Source organism: Somniosus microcephalus, chromosome 19 (assembly GCF_052327205.1).
Source record: "Somniosus microcephalus isolate GS21.2 chromosome 19, FLI_Smic_1.0, whole genome shotgun sequence".
Lineage (NCBI taxonomy): Eukaryota > Metazoa > Chordata > Chondrichthyes > Squaliformes > Somniosidae > Somniosus > Somniosus microcephalus.
Window position 1 is genome coordinate 27,391,842 of NC_141005.1, and position 20,642 is coordinate 27,412,483.

General features: G+C 43.7%; 1 protein-coding gene across 2 annotated transcripts in view; it reads left to right on the forward strand.

The window, feature by feature from the left end:
- Nucleotides 1-647: 647 nt before the first annotated feature.
- LOC147104265 (caspase recruitment domain-containing protein 8-like) overlaps nt 648-20,642 on the forward strand; it is a 224,699-nt gene continuing 204,704 nt past the window's right edge. The window contains exons 1-3 of one of the 2 annotated variants that reach the window (XM_085961450.1): nt 648-755; nt 17,217-17,273; nt 18,505-18,585. The gene's annotated coding sequence lies outside the window, so the exon portion shown is untranslated. The remainder of the gene's footprint in view (nt 756-17,216; nt 17,274-18,504; nt 18,586-20,642) is intronic. The other variant, XM_085961449.1, reaches the window with a different exon arrangement.

Sequence of the window (20,642 nt, forward strand, 5' to 3'; positions counted from 1 at the left end):
AACTAGATTTCCAATTTTCCTTCATTCCACAGTTACACAGTTGAGATTAAAAAACGAGTTTGTGAGAAATCATGGGTGTAAACACACATCCTGTCACTGTACAATACACCTTAGAAATTTCCAGCATCCACAGTATTTTGCTTTTATATTAGAAACTTCCAGGTTTGATTTCTTCAACAATCTCCTAGCTGGCCTCCAGAGCATCATCCCACTTCTCTGGAATTCCCTCCCTAATCCTCTTTGCCTCTCTACCTCTTTCTTATCCTTTAAGACGCTCCTTAAAACCTACTTATTTGACCAAGCTTTTGGTCACCTATCCTAATATCTCATGTGGCTCAGCATCAAATTTTGTTTGATAACACTCCTGTGAAGCGCCTTGGGTCATCAAAGGTGGTATATAAATGCAAGTTGTTGTTGTTACTTAATTACAGTTAATGAAATTGGTCTGAGGATTGATAAACTTTACAATAAAGAGGCACAGTCTTCATAAAAATTATTTGATGTAAATTATACTGAAACACATCAGCATGATGAAAATAATGCATAATCTTCTGGCATTTCTCTCTCTCCAAAAATAAAGCTTTGGCAAACAGTTTTTCATAAAGACAGTGTCCCCTTAAGTATGATCCTTTTTAGTACAACTCCTGAATAGTGCTAACTTTATATTTCAGTTATACAAGCTCTTGGGAAAGACAGTGCATTGTTATGTGATAATGTCACACAAACAGAAAAAAAAAGTCCTCGCTCCAGTAAAGGTAAATGATTAGTCTTTTTTAGACTTAAGTGATTATTTTGAATGCAAGTCATTTATTTGATACTCATCCTTGTTGCCTTTCAACAGTTATATTGTGTTATGAAGGATATAATTCTAGAAATTGTTTACGGGTACTTTTGAACGCAACTGGAATTGGTGACAGGTATAGTACAATGCATATGCAGTCACTAAGTACATTTCCAAAAATATTTTCGATGTTCATTATAACCAGAAAACTTAAGAATAACAGTAAAGTTTTGTTTTCTTCCTTAGTCGCGCCTTCTCCTTACTGCAGGACTAAGCCCAAGTTGACAGTAGAGAGAAACAAAAGGTTGAAGATATCAGGGGAAATGTTATGATCTCTTAGTTGTTCTTGGAATGTGGGCAACACTGGCAAGGCCACATTTAATGCCATCCCAAGTTGCCCTCAGAAGATGGTGGTGAGCCTTCTCCTTGAAATTCTGCAGTCCTTGTACTGATGGTGCACCCATGATGATGTTAGGTATGGAGTTCCAAGATTTTGACCCAACAATGATGATGGAATGGTGGTATGTAACCAAGTCAGGATACTGTGTGACTTTGAGGTGAACTTGGAGTTGCTGCTGTTTCCATCATCTAGCTACGCTTGTCCTTGGTGGTAGAGGTTGCAACGATGTGAGGTGCTATTGAATTAAGCTTGGTACATTCTGTAGATACAACATATCGAAGTCACATGTGCCAATGTGCTGGGTGGTGGATATTGAGTCTAGTAGCAGGGGCGCTGATCAAGCTCTATCCTGGATGATAAGTCTCTTGATAGTTGTCTATCATACTTCTGACTTGAGTTTTGTAGATGATGAAGATGCTTTGAGAGGTCAGGAGAGGAGCCACTCAACTCAGCTCAGTCAGTGATAGTACTACTGAGCCACTCTTGGTGGTAGACGTTGCATTTCCTCCACACAGAGTACATTCTGTGCTCTTGCTTTCCTCAGTGCTTCTCCCAAACAGTGTTCAATATGGAGGAGTACTGATTCATCTGTTGAGGGATGCAATAACTTGTAATCAGCAGGAAATTTCCTTGGTCTTGTTTGACCTAAGCCATAAGACGTCATGGGGTCCAAAGTCAATGTTGAGGACTCCCAGGGCCATGCCCACCCAACTGTATACCACTCAGGTGTACTGAGACTGACAGCATGTTGGTTAAATATAGTATAAGGTTTCAATGAGAAAAAATTGTAGAGAAAATTGCTATAAACCAGAAATCTCAGTTATGCTGATATTGGATCAATTTAGGCTGTGCTGTGCGTAAATGTTTGGGCGTACATCTACACCAACACATTACTGGCATAAATGCAGGAACTCATTTGTGCTGGTCATTTGCATGGGGGGGGGTGTAGCTAAGTAAGGGAGTGGCAGAGGGTTTCAGCGGACATATTCTCTACCACACAAGGCAGTTAAGGCCAATTCATTAAATATATTCAAGAAGGAGTTAGACATATTTCTTAAGGCTAAAGGGATCAAGGGACATGGGGAGAAAGCAGGGACAGGGTACTGAATTTGGATAATCAGCCATGATCTCATTAAATGGCGGAACAGGCTTGAGGGGCCGAATGGCCGACTCCTGCTCCTATCTTCTATGTATCTCAAAAACTGCGCAAACGATCAAGGAAATTTGCATGTACCAAAGTTTGTGTGTAAAAATTGCTTAATTTAGTTACACACAAATTTGCTCATGAAAAAAGTGCCACAGCACTGTTCTTACTCCTTATTTACACCGAAAAGCTCCAGAAAATTCCAGGCCAGAATGTCTATCTCCATTGAGCAAATGCTGTTTTTAGATTAATCCCATCTCAGGCCAATAGATGGCTTGATACAATTTTAACATATTACATGGCTGATTTGGTGGTGTTGTACTCATGTAGCAACCCCTGAGAAGCAGCACGTGCAGCCCATATAATTGGGAAAATAGGCCTTAGCACCATCAGTGTTGAACTCCTAATTGCATGTGAGAATTATTTAAAATTTAAAGGCTATGCCTTGTGAACGTGCTGCCCTCACCACACACCACAAATTTATGTAAACAAATATAAATTGGTATCACTCTAGATTCCCTATGCAGTTTTGCAGTGCAGCTCTTGATTTTCTCAGCACCAGTATAAAACAATTGCTGAGTGACGTGGAAGATGTCCTTGGATGAACTCCACCACTTAAAGCTAGGGTGCCATATTAGTCATACATGCATTCTGACTGCTGTTTTTGACTTGACTAACTGAATTTTGTACATTAGGCTTTTGTTTTTTTTTTTCCTTGCTGCTTGTTGCTCTTTCTTCCTCCAATTCACAATGTCCTTTTGTGCCACTATCCACGGCTGCCATCAGTTTGCCTTCAGCTGCCAGCAGTGCTAACCATAACCATTTCAATGAGCCTGCCAATGCTTTGGATTTGGAGGAGGAGGAGGAATTCCTAAGGAAGAAGGAGGAGAGGCAGGTGTGCTGACATGGAAGGTACCTGACTCCCACATGCAAGCAGCCCAAGATTACGGCATATAACCCAGAAACAACTACTTGGAAAGGAGGGAATAACTGGAAAGGGTTCAACATTTCTACCAGATGGCTGAGAGAGAGAGAGAGAGAGAGAGAGAGATCATTGATGTCACCATCGTTTCCATTAGAGTGCCAAAGAACAATCCATGGCATTATGAATCAAAAACAATTTAATGCAATCAATTTACACGTAACCTTGGACCACCACAACCGAATAAAGCTAGTGATTGCAAGATACCCCGACAGCTTTGATGTTTTCATCTTGTGGTAGTTGATGATGCCACAATTCTTTGAAGGAACAGGAATAACGGACAAGGGGTACTGGGGTACCAGGGATAGCTTTCTTGCCTTTGCTATTGACATAGATCAGAACTCCCACACTGATGCTGATAGAAAATACCATAAGGCTGAGGCCTCCACCTGAATTCTCATAGAATATACCATTAGGATGTTGAAGCAACACTTCTGATTTCTGGACAGATTAAGTGGGGCCCTTCTGTACAACTCTGCTACTGCAAGAATGCAGTATCAAAGTAGGAGCACATCAGTGGCAACCCCCCACAAGATCACTGAAATGCCAGCAGTAGCTGGTCAGTTAGGGATGGGGAGACCAGGTACTCCTCTAAAGAACAATCTGGGTGCCCTAAGCTGCCCTTTTTTTAAAGGAGCCACTTCAAAGCACGCCAAAAATTCAGTTTTTCATCTGTAGTGGGGGCCCAGCTCCACAACTAGCCTGGAACCCCATATGCACACCACTTCTAAATCAAATCAAATCAAATCAACTTTTATTGTCATTGTTAGTACACAAGTGCAGTACAACGAAATGTAGGCTTGCGGCTCCCGAGAGTGTACATTTAGATTAAGACATTTAAACATTCAACATACATTTGGCTTGTAGTATATTAACATAAACAAAACCATAATAAAGTGCATTGGCAGATGTGCAGGCTTTAGAGTTTATTTGTGGAGTTCAGTAGGATGACAGCCCTGGGAAAGAAGCTGTTCCTGAATCTGGTCGTACGGGTGCGAATGCATCTAGCGTCTCCCAGATGGCAGGAGGGCGAACAGACTGTGGCTGGGGTGGGTAGGGTCTTTGATGATGGACCGTGACCTCTGTAGACAGCGTTTCTGGTATATGTGCTCTATGGTCGGTAGCCGGGTGCCGGTAATGCGTTGGGCAGTTTTGATTACCCGCTGCAGGGCTTTCCGGTCATAGTAGCTACAGCTGCCATACCATACTGTGATACAGTTTGTCAGGATGCTCTCTATTGTGCAGCAGTAAAAGTTAGAGAGGATCAGGGGTGACAGGTTACATCCCTTCAGCCTCCTTAGGAAATATAGGCGCTGCTGGGCCTTCTTCACCAGAGAGACCAAGTATACCTGGTGAGACCAAACGTATCTGTGCTGATCATATGCTGGGTCCCCACTGAGGGCCAAGATTCAAGAACTCCTGACTTAGGGAGACACTATCCTTGACTCCACCCGCACCCTGCGTTATCTCGATCGTCTTGAAGGCTGCATCCCTACGATCACCCTGACTACTGGTGGACTCATGACTGACAGTTGTGGATTTTCAGGGCCAGTATTGACGAGCAAAACTGCATGGACCAATTTTCATCTCGCTACCACCTCTTGCTGGGGTGGTAGTGGGATGAAAATTAGGGAAAATAATTTTGACTTTCCGCTGGAGGTCAACCCCTTCTGATTTTCAGGTGAACCTCAAATTAGGTGGCCAGCAGAGGCCTAATTGAAATATACAAATAGGAGCCAGCAGATATTGACAGGACCCCCAACATAATTTTTATGTCAATCAGCACTGCCATCACTTCTTCTTCAACTTGCCCACAAACCATAAGCAGTACAGGTTGGGAGGTGGCCATTACAATGCTATTTAAAGGGAATCCTTAGCTGCAGTCAGGGAAAGCTGGAAGCAGGTCGGGCACTAATTTTTTCTTTCGTCTTTTGAGAGCTTCTAACCTTAAAAGCTTCCAGGTTCATCTCCTTGTATGCACCCATAACATTTCTCTGCCGCTAAAAACTGCTGCTCCATTTAACTCCTCATGTTTCCATCCCCTGCCTTTAAGGTGCTGCTACAGGCTCATAATGGGCATTTACCCCACCTTCCTAAATGGCGAGCTGTCTATAAAAAGCATGATTATTGCTGGCAGCTAGCTTGTTATATTTAAACTAGGCCCAACCACCAAAATCAATCCAACCTCCCACTGACATCACGCCACACCCACCTGTCACCAAAATCAACTCCCATCTATCTTTGGGGGCTCCAACCGCAAGAAGTCCTGGGGTTACCACTCTCTCCATGGAGCTTTGCAGCTCCATGAAACCCACTCGCGTGCCTGCACAGATGTCAGAGCAGCATGTACTGCTGCATGTACTCTCCCTCTCCCTCTCCAGTGAGCTTGGAACATTATCAAAGAACTGCATGAAGAGCTTCAACTGATTAATGAAAGTAACTTAGAATGCAGCCCCTTTAATGTACAAATCTGTGGGCCCTGCCACAGCTGTCCGTGTGGCCTTAAGCCTCCCTTCCTCCTGCTGCTGCTCATTTGCTGCCATCACCACTTGACCTTCTTCACTGGTGCTCAGTGCTTCACCTGATGCTCCCTTAAATTTCCCTATCTGATTACCCTGCCCCAAAGTCAATGTATCTGGGCAGGTGCCTTTTGGGTCTGGGGTGCTTGATGGTGCTGCTTCCTCCTCCTTTTTCCAGATGCCAGCTTCCTTATCTTGAAAAACCCCTACCTCTTTAAGAGGCCTACTGGAGCCAGTGAGCTCGAAGAGACCCCAGTGCACCCATTCTTATGGACAAAGCTCATGCTGTGGATGAAGCATTGCCTGACATCACACATTACGACCAATGTTCCTACTTGTCTCCACACGGCTACGCAGCTTAACAGGAGCATTGATTACGACCTTGTTTAAACAAGATTAGGAGGTCTGCACAGACCTACAGCACATAAAACGTTACGATATCATTACAGTGTCAGAGTGGAATGGGTGATGGGGAGGGTCACAAGATCAGGCGGAGATCCATTTCAGCAGGTCGTTGCTTGTTATGTGTGCAAACTTCAGTCAGGCCTTAACGTGGGCCTTAGGAATACTTGTTGAAAATGTATGAGATCTTTATTTTAATACGTTAATATATTACAATCACATGCTTATGGCTAGGTATGTAATTTCCCATGATTCTCGCCTGTCATGCAGTGTGCCTTGAGTTCGCCCATGTAAAACAGACACTGGGGAAAGGCATGTTCTGATTTACAGGAAGTCTTGTTGAAAGTGGGATCTGCTGGGTTTCAAAAATATCTGAAGGTGGTATTTTTATTTATATTCGTGCTATTTTTTGGCAGGTTATTTTTGCAGGCTTTTGCCTGCAAGTTTTAGATGTCACTTTTTAGTTGCTAGAATTGAGTGTTAGAAAATCCTCTTTAGCGAAATACCAGTGCTTCTTGATTGGCATGGGTGTGCTAGCCACCCCAATGGCCTGCCTGACACCCAGTCGAATTTTTGAAGGCTAGACTATTTCACCTATTTGAAGTGAGTTGTGGCTACAATGTTGGGGCTGCTCAAAATTAAGAAAAATTGTGTTTTTTTAAATATATATATACTGCATTAGTCTCGGCAAATGATCCTCCTATGATCAATTGCACACACTAAGGCAACCATTTATTTTTTAATGTCCTCTGCCTCTATGGTAATCCAGGATGTCAAGAGCACGCTGTTTCTGAGGCACAAATAATGGAATGCTTTGTTTTTGTCATTTGCATGCTTTCTGCCTGCCAAGATTTGAGCCGATGTATTGAATGCTCCTGTCATTTGTGACGGAAAATTTTGGAAGTGGCAGATAACTGCTCCTGCCCCATTCCTGATGTAATTTCATTGGAAAATGTAGTGTATGTAACCGTCTACCTTTAAGAGACTATTGTATGTAACCGTTCACCTTTAAGAGAACTATTTTAGGTGTGGCACTACTTGTTTGGCTTCTGTATACGGTAATACCGACGGTGACCACACCGGTATATAAGTGCTATGGCATGATTTATAGGGCAGATTCGCCCTGACCTTCGAATAGTAAAGTCCTGTTTGTTTGTTACTCCTGAAGTCTGTGTCGTTATTAACTGCACAACCCACAGACTTTACAGTGGCGACGAGTCCGATCGTACCCTGCGGCAAGACTACCAAAGCAACTAAAGAGCGTCGAAGAGAGGCAACCGCCCTCGTCGTTCTGCTGGGAGAAAACACGAGGCTGCAGCAATAGAAAAGAGGAAGACTTTAGCAACAAAAGCTTCCATCAGCAACAGGCACTGACTGTCCCTTCTGCCACGGTGCGGAGTGAGCCGATCAGCAGGAAGCAAGGCGGCCACGGAGACTGTGAGTAAGGGAAAGTGTAAAGAATATCCGGAGGATAAGGGCTGTGCACTCGACCACGGTCGAGGGGGAAAGGAGCCGGACGGAAAGTCGGGTCCAACAGCGTCGTGAGACAGCCAGACCGCGATCGGCGGGAAAGCCGGGCAGCGACCGAAGCCACGAAGCGCTGAGACCGGGAGCGTAGGCGCGGGAAGAGAGAAACTCAGCCGCAGCCGGGGAGGGAAGCACCGGACTGCGAGAGGGCTGGGAGGCGAATAGGAACCGAGCGTGCGGGAGAAACAGAGCCGACCAAGGGAGACTGCGCGAGAGCCAGTCCAGCGGCTGAACTGTTCTCCGCCAACGGGAGTACCCAGCGCCGGTAGAGCCGAGCGGGCGGGAGAGAGAGAGACAGAGCCGAGCAAGGGGAGAGAGACTGCGCGAGAGCCAGTCCAGCGGCTGAACTGTTCCCCGTCAACGGGGTGTACCCAGAGCCGGTAGAGCCGTGCGAGCAGGAGAGAGAGACAGAGCCGAGTAAGGGGAACTGTGCGAGAGCCAGCCCAGCGGCTGAACCTGTCCGCTGTGGGGAAAGCGTACCCCTCCCACCAGGGAAGAAACGCGGGAAGCCGCCATTAGGCGGAGAAGACGACAGACGCGGGAAACCGCCATTGAAGGGGCGGGGAGAGAAGGAAAGAGTGGGAAACCGCCATTTTCGCGGGAAAAGCCGCCATCTTAGAAAAAAAAAAGAAATAATAATTTAAAGAAATACTTGTGTTGTTCCCAAAGAGAGGAAGATGCCTAAGCGTGATAACATCAACGATTTTAATTCCGAGGTAGAAGACTGGGCCACGTACGTGGAACGCATTGAGATCTATTGTGAGGCCAATAAAATAGAAGAAGATGACAAAGCTATAACCTTGCTGAACTCGATGGGCGCAAAGACATACGGGCTCTTGAAGCATCTACTAGCACCAGCTAAACCGGCGGATCAGACTTTCGATGATATTGTGGCTGTCCTGAAGGACCACTTGAACCCTACACCGTTGATGTTGGCTGAACGATTCAAATTCTATGCGAGAACGCAACGGAAAGACAAAAGCAACGCAGAATACTTGGTCGAACTGCGTAGACTAGCGAAATACTGCCAGTTTGGAGGGAATCTGACAGAGGCATTGCGAGACAAGTTCGTGTGCGGGTTGGCAAAGGAAGGAACGCAAAAGCGACTACTCGAAGAGAACGACCTTACACTTGACAGGGCTGTCCTTATTGCAGCATCGCACGAAGCCGCAGCGAAGGGAACTGCGGAAATGCAGCTAAAGACAGCAGCACTAAGTGTGGATCAAATTACCTCGACAACAACAAAATGCTATCGTTGTGGGAAGACAACACACGACCAGAACCAATGCTGGTTTAAGAACCAGGAATGTAGGAAATGTGGCAAACTGGGTCACATAGCTAAGGTATGCCGGTCAGGGAAGAAGACCAACAACCAAAGGAAGCCATCACAGGAAAGGTACAACCAGGTACACAAGGTGGCTGAGAAGAGTTCAGACGAACAGAATTCAGACTCAGACCCAAACGGCCAGGAGCTGGGTAGTCTGAGAATTCACAATGGGAGTAAGGAAGCTGACCTACAAACTATCTGGGTCATGCTGAAAATAGCTGGAATCCAAGTGAAAATGGAGCTGGACACTGGATCAGCTCTATCAGTCATAAATCGAAGGGATTACCACCGGCTATTCTCACATATACCCTTAAGAGATACCAAGTTCGTATTGCAGACATACACGGGGCATAAAGTATACCCCATGGGAAAGATAAGAGTCAAAGTGAGAGATAGGGGTAAAGAACACCCAAGAATGAACTTATACGTATTACATGAGGGAGGACCACCACTTCTAGGACGGGAGTGGATCAAGAAAATAGACATGGAATGGCACTATCTAAAAGCCATAACGAGTGAGGACTCGGTGCAGACAAGCAGCTCAGATTCTGAAACGGATGACGATAAGACCAACCCAAATATGAAAGACAAGGCTGAAATGGACTTGCCGACGAAGGTTGGAAAAACAAAGGCATGCATAAAGGCTTATGCTCCAGAGAAGAACAAAGTTTCAGAACAGAACTCCACCGAACAACGACAACAATTAGAACAATTGAGTTACCGTCTCGTACAAGAGATGAAAACAATGAAAAAGTTCTATGACACCAAATGGGAGAATCTGGAAAGACAACAGAAGCAGCTAGCTCAAGCAGAGAGCGACCATAGAGCCATCGTGACCAATTACCGATCACATCTCCCTTATGATGTTCAGGAGTTAGAATATTTGCATAATCTAGAGATACAGCATAAAGGCAAACCACGCTACACTGAGGATTTTGTTCTGCAATTGGAGACGGAGCTAGTGCAGGCAAGGTTAAGAGAAGCTGAATCGCAGTGTGCACTTAAAGAGATGCAGAAAAAAATCTTGGACATAGAAAAGAGAAACGCTTCTTTACCTGATGAGAATAATGTGGCCATGTTGCAAGAGGAGCTTATAGGGGCGAAACTGAAAGAAGCTAAGCAAAGGATGTTGGAACTTGAAACACAGAACCAAATCAGCAGTAACCAGCTATGTCGAGCAGAGAAGGAGTGCAATGGTCTACAGGAGAAGGTGCAATATCTCTCAGCCCAGAATAAGGGACTACTCACTCAGTTAAATGAAAGTAAAGGGAAAATGGCTGAGATAGACTGCAAGAATAAAGAAGATTTGATGGCAGTGAGACTTCGAGAGGCAGATAGCATAGCAGCCTTGGCTGAACTCCAACAGAAAATTGCGAAAGAAGCAAATGAAGAGGAATCTTCAGGAAGCCAGGATTTTATTCCAGTTCTTCTCTACGACTCCTTACAAGCAGAGTGTGAGAAGTTGAAAGAACAGTATGAACAGGCCCAGGCTACAATTCTGGAGGGGGTTAACTCGGCAACCTCCGAAAAGCTAGTTTCAGTAGAAGCATATGAGCAACTAAAGGTTGAACATGAGCAAGAAGTCCAAAGGCTGCAGGAAATTCTTGATGAGCTCAAGGCCAAGACAGACTCATCGGTAGAAGTTCCATCCATAGATGAGAAATTAGAGGTGAAAGACATGGCAGAACATGAAAGGCAAGATGTCCAAGAACTCAGAAAATTATTGAAGGAAACCCAAGACAAATATGAGGCGGCAATGACCGAGGTTCAACAACTTGAAGAACAGATTCAACTGGGAATCCTTTCAGCGGAAGAAAAGGAAACTGTAAGAAACACAGAGACTGTAAGACATGAGCTAGAGAGCATCATGGCACAAGAGCTAGATAGCATCATGGCACAACTTCTCCGAGCGCTGAAAGCCAAAGTCCAAGAGGAAAAGAAGGTGAAAGCATTGGAGGAAAAGGTGGATGAAATGGAGAAGACTCTGATTCACAGTGCTCCCGCGGAAGAGTTAACGGTCAGCCAACTCCTTCATATGTTGAGGGACAAGACTCTGCAATGGGAACAATCTGAACACGAGCTTCAATCTTCAGAGGGAAGGAGTTCGGAGCTCTCAAAAGTTACGGATATAGCTGAGGGTGCAACACGGATTTTACTGGGATGCCAAAAGTACGCTGAATCACGTCAATGGGAACAACAGACTGTTGAAACAGATGCTCCAGTAGAAGGATTGAATAGCCCGATCAATCAATCTCCGATGGAAGGGGAAGTATTGAAGTCATTAGTGAAGGATTTGCAGGAAACCCAGGAAGAGTGGGATGAATATGAACACATAAAGAAGTCTCTTCAGGAAAGATGTCTAGGGAGGGAACAACAGTCGGCTAACGTCCAGTTGGGTAAGGAAGAAGTAGCAGGCCCTCTTGCTAGACTAGCTCAGGATGACACCGAATATTACCATGACCTGTTGAGTGACACGGAATATTACGAGGACTTGGTCTGCCCAGCTTGTGATGAAAACTCCCAAAGTGCAGAAATCAGGATGAAGCACTTAAAGTCTAAAGAACATAGGGAGACGGTGGCGCTACAGCTGGCAGCTGATAAGGGAGCCCCGAGAGTCTCCAAGAAGCAAAAAAGGAAAAGACGAAGCCGAAGATGATAACCATCTAAATCATTATTACTTCTAATGGGAAAGTAGGGAAAAATTACGAAGGCAGTCCAGCTGTTTGTAAAAGTCAGCACTGCTGGTTCAGCAGGACGGAAGTTCAAGCTGTTACGTCAAGGGAAAGACTATTGGATGAGTCACGCTAGCAATGTGAACCGGCTACACCACAGAGATGTTGTTCGGACCGAGTCAAGACCAGAGACTGAATCTGTGAACTGTTCCCACAGAGACTGAACCTGTGAACTGTTTTCCGCAGAGACTATATCTGTAAATTGTTTACATGAAGTTGAATATATGTTATGTTTAATGGGGAATACGTATGTTGTAAGCTAAAAAGGGAGGATTGTAGTGTATGTAACCGTCTACCTTTAAGAGACTATTGTATGTAACCGTTCACCTTTAAGAGAACTATTTTAGGTGTGGCACTACTTGTTTGGCTTCTGTATACGGTAATACCGACGGTGACCACACCGGTATATAAGTGCTGTGGCATGATTTATAGGGCAGATTCGCCCTGACCTTCGAATAGTAAAGTCCTGTTTGTTTGTTACTCCTGAAGTCTGTGTCGTTATTAACTGCACAACCCACAGACTTTACAGAAAATCCTACTCATAATTTTGAAAATAGGCATTCTAATGAGGATTCTCTCTGAACTATTCGAAGGCTGAGAAACAGCATGAAAGAAGGGATGTGATTAGGGTCCAATTGCATTACAGGCAGACACTCCATACCCACCCTTACACTTGGGTGACCATATTTTCAAAATCAAATCCGGAGACACACAAGCAATGTTCCCCCGCAATGTTTATTTTGTGTGCAGCCCCTTTAACGGGCTGTGCGGCCCATTCAAAGTTTCACACATGTGCAAAATTTCACATTGGGACCAGCAGACAGCTGCGCAAATGTACACCTTATTTACACCGAATCCCGAATCTTGTGTGCGTTTTGGCAATAGTGCTGTATCATCTACTCATCCCCGAATACCCTAAATTTTAATTTCTCAATTTTAAATCTGTTCCCACAGACTGAGATTTTCCATGAAACAACCTGTGTCTCAGAAGGTTTCAGATTCACAAACCTCTTCCCGGTGGAAGAATTTAGAGCTTGCCTTCCCTTATTCAATAAAAAAACAGATGCACCACACAGGTAAACTGGTAAAGTAAGTCAAATCCACTCACCGACCAGCTCTCACCACTCCCTTAGCTTCTCCTACCCATTTGAGGGTCCCGCCCTCCGGCCAGTCACCATTGGATGAAACATTGATGAGGCAACGCAATCTCCGACAGGCCAGTGCAGCCAGAGCTATAGTTAAGGCTGTTTCTCAGCCGCACTGCCTTGTGGGAAGATAGGGCCAGCATTGATGCCTCCATTCAACCCACTCCAGGAATTAATTCCTGAACTCAAACAGGCCAAGAATCTCTGAGAAATAGGTTTCTGTGCATTAGCATTGAAAAAAATCAAAGACTTGATATCAGGGATGAGATTTTTAAATCAAGGACTCTTCCAGGGACAATGGGGGTGATTTTCTCAATGGGGAGCTTTTAGAGGCGGGAATCCCACTTGTTGTGTTTCGGTCCTGCCTCCATCAACTTCTGGCCAACCCACGCTATTTTCCTTTGATTGACCTTGTTCAGCCCGCCCAGCGGGCTGCTTTGTCCTGGATGGTGTCGAGCTTCTTAACTGTTGTTGGAGCTGTACTCATCCAGGCAAGTGGAGAGTATTCCATCACACTCCTGACTTGTGCCCTGTTGATGGTGAAAAGGCTTTGGGGAGTCAGGGGGTGAGACACTCAGCACAGAATACCCAGCATCTGACCTGCTCTTGCAGCCACAGTATTTATGTGGCTGGTCCAGTTAAGTTTCTGGTCAATGGTGACCCCCCAGGATGTTGATGGTGGGAGATTTGGCAATGGTAATGCCATTGAATGTCAAGGGGCGGTAGTTAGACTCTTGCTTGTTGGAGATAGTCATTGTTTGGCACTTGTTTAGCACGAATGTTACCTGCCACTTATCAGCCCAAGCCTGAATGTCGTCCAGGTCTTGTTGCATGCGGGTATGGGCTGCTTCATTATCTGAGGAGTTGCAAATGGAACTGAACACTGCAATCATCAGTGAACATCCCCATTTCTGACCTCATGATGGAGGGAAGGTCATTGATGAAGCAGCTGAAGATGGTTGGTCCTAGGACACTGCCTTGAGGAACTCCTGCAGCGATGTCCTGGGGCTGAGATGATTGACCTGCAACCACCACAACCATCTTCCTTTGTGCTAGGTATGACTCCAGCCAGTGGAGAGTTTTCCCCCCCGATTCCCATTGATTTCAGTATTGCTAGGGCTCCTTGATGCCACACTCGGTCAAATGCTGCCTTAATGTCAAGGGCAGTCAGTCTCACTTCACCTCTGGAATTCAGCTCTTTTGTCCATGTTTGGACCAAGGCTGTAATGAGGTCTGGAGCTGAGTGGTCCTGGCTGAACCCAAACTAAGCATCGGAGAGCAGGTTATTGTTGAGAAAGTGCCGCTTGATAGCACTGTTGATGACACCTTCCATCACTTTGCTGATGATTCAGAGTAGACTGATGGGGCAGTAATTTGCCAGATTGGATTTGTCCTGCTTTTTGTGGACAAGACATACCTGGACAGTTTTCCATATTGTCGGATAGATGCCAGTGTTGTAGCTGAACTGGAACAGCTTGGCTAGAGGCATGGCTAGTTCTGGAGCACAAGTCTTCAGCATGACAGCCAGTATGTTGTCGAGGCCCATAGCCTTTGCTATATCCAGTGTGCTCAGCCATTTCTTGATGTCACATTGGGTGAAATAAATTGGCTGAAGACTGGCTTCTGTGATGGTGGGGATGTCAGGAGGAGGCCGATATGGATCATAGTCTGCTAGCAAGTCTGCTAGCATTTCCTGTTTTTATTCTAGATTACAAAGAGGCCTAGATTATAAGCGTTGCCCATAATTTTTTGATATGTGTTGTCAGTGAGCAAATTTTCCCACTGTGAGCACATACTTAGAAAATTAACCCCAGTAGGTTATCGTTTCTTTTTTAGAGACAGCAGCTTATGACAGGCTTCATCTTTAGTAACGTTCTTTTTTAAATGTATGGTTTGTTTTAGCTGCTTCACCATTTAATTGGTATTACTTTCTATGGTGCTAATGCTACTTCTGGTACCACGCCCAAATGTGTAATCCTTGGCTGTCGCAGGTTATTCAACCATAGGGAGCATCACAGCTGAGCTTGCTCCTGACATCAACCAAAGTCGGCGTGCACTCTTTTCTAGCAGGACTCATTGGATAGTAATCAAGAGTAGGAATCCTAAATGATTTCCTCACTCTCACCTATGCTGCTGCAGCTAAATACAGGAAACTCTCTTTTAACCGGCACCTTAAAAAAAATATAACCGGAAATCTCTGTTAACCGGCAAAATTCAGGAGTAGGTTCAGGTAAGTTTTACTTCATATTAGTGGCAGTTCCTGGATCTGTGGCTGTGTAACTGGGGTTCGTGCACTTGTTGCAAAGCAACAGGGATGCTTGGTCTGTGGCCGGAGTTCCTACACATGTTTCTAATCAACAGGGAAGCCTGGATTTGTTGCTGTGTACGGAGCTCTCATACCTTTTAAACTATACCTCTCTGTAATCCGGACTTTTTGATAAACTGGCACCACGCCGGTCCCGTTGGTGCTGGATAATAAAGAGTTTCCTGTATACTGCTGCCCTAGTGGAGTTCATCTAACTCAATTTAGCTGCCCAAACTTGCTGAGCCACCTTGAGAGCACTATTTCTAAGTATTTAAATATAAAGGTGTTACTGAGAGGTACAAATCAGGGAGTAGAATATTTAATTGTAGAGCAGGAACAGACATATTTAGAGGTGCCATAGTATATAATTTGTTCCAGATAAAGGTAGGTAGAAGCTGATATTTTTATAGTTAATTGTATTAAAAAGTGCAGCAATCTATACCTAATACATATGTTTTCAGATTTTAAATAAATATATTTAACTTGTTGGGTTTATCTGAGATGGGACTCCAATAGACAATGCAACAATAGCTAAAAAAGGGATAAAAAGGCACAGCAAAGTTGATAAGCACATCATAATTTGAGTGTTGTTTCATGCTGTTCTAAATGGCAAAAAATAAGTTTAATTTGGCACTTAGTCAATATATTATGCTCCCAACCTCAAATGTATAATGATAGCTCCTTCTCCTAGCCCTGACAAACTCGCTTTCTCAGCCCAGCTCTCCACCTTAACCCTCACACAAGCCATCCCAGCCTTTTAGCCCCTCATCAGTTTCATCTTTTTTTTAAATCAGTTTCAGACTTTCTCTTCTCCTTGTTTGCCTTTGTTAATTTTAGTTGTCCCTCTGTTTTGTTATGTCTCTCCTTACTTTCCAGTTTGGAATTTTTTTTAACCACAGAATGTCAACAGTTGAGATATGATTTCCCAGAGGATTGCTGCTATGCTGTCTGTGTTACTGGCTGGCAGATTTTGCAATTGAAGGTGCTCCTCCAACTCGGCCTCATCAGGATGACACCAACAAATTAAAAGACCAAGGGTCAAATTTTCCTGAAAAAATAACAGCATCTGAACAACGCATGCTGTTATTAATGCACAAATTGGTCAGCAGCTTTTTCTGAGGGAGCGATACCTCATGAATTGCAAATCGCCACATTTTTCTGGCCATTAGCGTTGTGAAAACAGCATCCGTGATTTTCATGAAGTTGCTACATTTGCATGTTAATTGACCATTAAACTTGCCACAGAAGTTAAGTCTTGTAATTATCAGCGTAAGTACCCTTAGAACAAAGTGATAATTATTAGTGACTGACAATCACCCTCTCTTGTCCAGGAAGTAAACAGCTAAAAGTGTGGAGTCTCATTCCTTCAGGTTTGAATTGTTTTAGGAGACTTTTAAAAATGTCAAATTTTAAAAAAAAATTCATACTTTTCCTTTGTCTCTTTTTTCTTTCTTAATCCAACCTTTCTTTCCCTCTCTTTATTTCTCTTTCTGTGCCTGATTTGATATTGAATTCACCCACTCTAATTCATCCTCCTTCCACAGTTTATTTCTCAATCCTATAATCTCACTGGTTAAGGAGACACACTATTTGTCCTATTGTTCACGAAGGTCCCAGATTCTCTGTTGCTCTCGCTGCATCATTATCAGCTCACACTTCCAGCAACTTTATGGGCAAAAATGTTAACCCCTAAAGATAAGTCTAACTAACAGGGCACACCATGAGATGCCAGACTCCATCAAAATCTGGCTCAATGCCATTTCTAAAGGCAGCAGTGTTTCCTGCCACAAATCTCTTAACTCCATAATTCTTTTTTTAAAAGGCAAAATGAGTGAACTAAGAGGGAATTTAGACTGGAAATATTAATTTCCCATATTTTCCTATCATATTAAGCAAGAACATATCTCTTCAGTACACTGTCATTTCTAAATAGTGATAACATTATATTTCAGGTAAATACAGACCAGTGCTGTGCAATTCTTGTACACAAACAGAAGTGACTTTTTCAGGTAAAGCTTCATTAGTTTTCATTAACTATTTTTAATATCAGGTTTTAAATTATAAGTCATTCATTTGTTACACATTCCTTGTGCTCTTACAGCATTTATATTGAGCACTGAAACAATATGAACATAGGAGTTAGTTAGTCTTGGACTTAACAGGAATTAATTTAGACAATTTTAAAGTGGAAGCATTGCATGGGCTACTTCAGAAACATTTCCATATCTCTTTTCTGAATATTGTCTCTTATTTTGGAAGCAATACCTCTTAATATACTTCAGATGTGAAAACTATTGAGGGTACGGCACAATGGACCAGACACCTGTGCACAAATAGAACTTATACTTTGTGCTAGTAGTGAATATTTTTTAAAATTTGTTTGTGGGATGTGGGCCACACTGGCTAGGCCAGCATTTATTGCCCATCCCTAATTGCCCTTAAGAAGGTGGTGGTGAGCTGCCTTCTTGAACCACTGCAGTCCACGTGGTGAAGGTGTCCCCACAGAATACTAGCTCTATACATCCTTAAGCTTCAATAAAGGTTCATATTCATTGAAAAGGCTACAGAGTTGATCCAAAGTGTAAAGAGGGATAAGGGAAGATTAGACAATATTGAGCTGTACAGTCTATAAAGAAATTGGTTAAGAAAGCATATAAGATATTATGGTATAGTTAAAGTACACATTATTATTTCAGAGTAAGGCAAAAAATTAAGAAAGAGAAAAATTAAGAAAGAGAAATGTAAAGTTAAAACATCTTTTACAAGGCATTTCTTATGGTGTGATAAATATTTGAAATAATCTGTGCGCAGAGTAATTGACAGAATAGAGTTGTTCAAAAAGTTGGAAGCTGTGATAGGGCACTAGAGGGTTGTGCTTTAACAGATCGAATGGTCTTTTTCTTGTGCCTGATTTTTCTTGTGTTTTTATATTCTCTTATCTAAGTAGATACAGGCATAGTGTACAATAGGATGATCAAGAAATATTGGCAACAGTACGTTAAAAAAACACTGTAATTTTGTTCAGTGATCACATCACTGAGCTATTGGTAATTTTAAATATTTATGAACAGTAGCTCATCTAATGCTTCACTTTTGGTAACTTTGGCTAAATGTATGGATTGGGAAAGTATGCTTTGCCGTTAATGGGAATGATTTGAGAGGCTGAAAAAATATATTAAGCAAGAATAGGTCTTTTTAGTTTCTCTGCTGTTCCTAAATGGTGTTGATGTTATATTTCAGATATAGAAACTTTTCATGGACGCGTAAAATTGCTATGCAGTATTGGTATACAAACAGAACCAAAACGTCGCTGTCGTTCAAGTAAGATTAATATTTTTCTTTAGCGATGAACTTATATGTCAGTGCATTAAGCCACTCTTGAAACATTTATTGTGAGCACTGGAAAATATGATTGTAGATATTGTTTTGTCTTGCATTTATAACTGGAAATGGTAATATTTTAGAAGTTGAAGTACTGCATGGCTGCCTCCTCAACTTTTCCAGGTTTTCTTCAAAATCTTGCCTCTCATTTTGAGACCAGTACTTTTTAAAAAATTTCAGTGGGACTTAATGGGGGTTATTTTGGTGAAAGGGTGAAAACAGGCGCCTAATTCGGTGCTGTGTTAATAAGACACGCCTGTTTGTAAATCTGGCTTTAGCCTGCAATTTTGGTCCTAATTGTTGATGACCATAATTTAAACTTGCCTGGAGGTGCTAAAACAGAGACACCTGCAGGTTCAGCAAAGTGCTACTGGGAGCAGTATATGTGGGCTCCACTCACCAACTTCCACTGAAGGTGTGGAGTGGCAGGCTGACACATTTCAGGATGACTCAGGGACCAAGTGAGAGGGTGCACAGGTTCTCAGACACAGCACTGGCAGTCGTGGTAGATAAGGTTCAGAGGACGAAGGATGTCCTGCACCCGCAGGGGGGAAGGAGTCCACCTTGCCCTCCTGTTCCTCTCTCCTGCAGCAGCTGGTGCTGCTCTGCCTGGCCTCATGTCCTCCTCCCATTCCTCCTGCAGACCAAGGTGGACCCCTAGCAAGATGCTGATGCCAAGCACTCCCTTTCTCCTGGTGACTCCTATAAGGTATCCAATAAGGTAGAGTAGTACAGTTCTTATTCTTTTTAGGTGAAGTCCTCAGATAATTTCCAGAAAAAAATTGATAAAGTGTTGGTGAAGCCTTGACAAAGTGTCCCAGAAAGTGTTTCAAATGTCTTCTTCAAACCTCCAGCAGCAAGTGAACAGTAAAAGGTGATATACCTTTAAGTAGCACTCAGAATCCTCAGCAACAACGAGTTTACTTCCAATTAGCTGGTCGTTGTTAGGAGAGGGTGTTAGGTCAAGCGCTAGCCACCAAAATGCCGTGCAGCCTACTTAATGAGCACTAGCAGGCAATTTAAGTGGCAGTCAGCTCCTTAACGATTTTCCGGGTGGCCGTTTCTAGCGCAATCTTCAACTCCTTTACCAAGATGGTGTCTTGCGTTAAATGCCGGCTAAACCGGTGTTTCAGCTTAAGACCCCATCCTGGACACCTTGGAGGCTCTTTAGCGCCTAAAGTATCCAGGGAAAATCATCCCCAATATCTGTGCACAAGTTGGACTGGTAAAATGTATCAACAGTGAATGCTATTAGAAAGATCATTGTCTAAACCTAACATAATAGATTCAGGGAAAAATTCGTCCCCTTAGCACCACCTGGTGGCAGCAGTAGATGACGCTAATGCGGCGTTGAGAGCTGTAATGACAGCTCCTGTTGAATCCAGCGCTGCATGCCAAATCAGAACCCCCGTAACGCTGTCAGTAACAGTGACCGCTGGGGACTTCAATGCCAGGAAGATTGTGACGTTAGTGAGTGTGCAACGCTCATTGAACACCCGATCTGCCAAATTGCTTCTCGCCACTTACCTCACCGCCTGGAGTTAACGACAGGGAGAGCTGGTGTGCAGCACCAGGAAGCCAGCTCCAGGGACATTATTTAGAAGGATCAGCCCCAATCATTTGCACCTGACAGGTTAGTGACGTTTCAGTGCCTGTGTGTTAGTTCCTGATACTGCAACAGTTTTATTTTGTGATTTGGAGGTTCTTTGGTATCAGAAGTGTTGTGGCAAGTAGAAAATTGCAACATTTATTCTTGAAAGATTCAACCTACAACACTTGCTAAAAGTCATGGAGGCTGTACTGGCAGTCCATTCGCCCTCCAGGATCTACGTCGGAGGGGACAAGGAAGACGGGAGCATGTGTGCAGAGGGAGGAGGAAGAAGACGAGGAGGAAGAAGACGAGGAGGAAGAAGACGAGGAGGAAGAAGACAAGGGGGAAGAAGACAAGGGGGAAGAAGACGCGGGCTTAACAAGGTCGATCAAGAGAAAATAGCGTG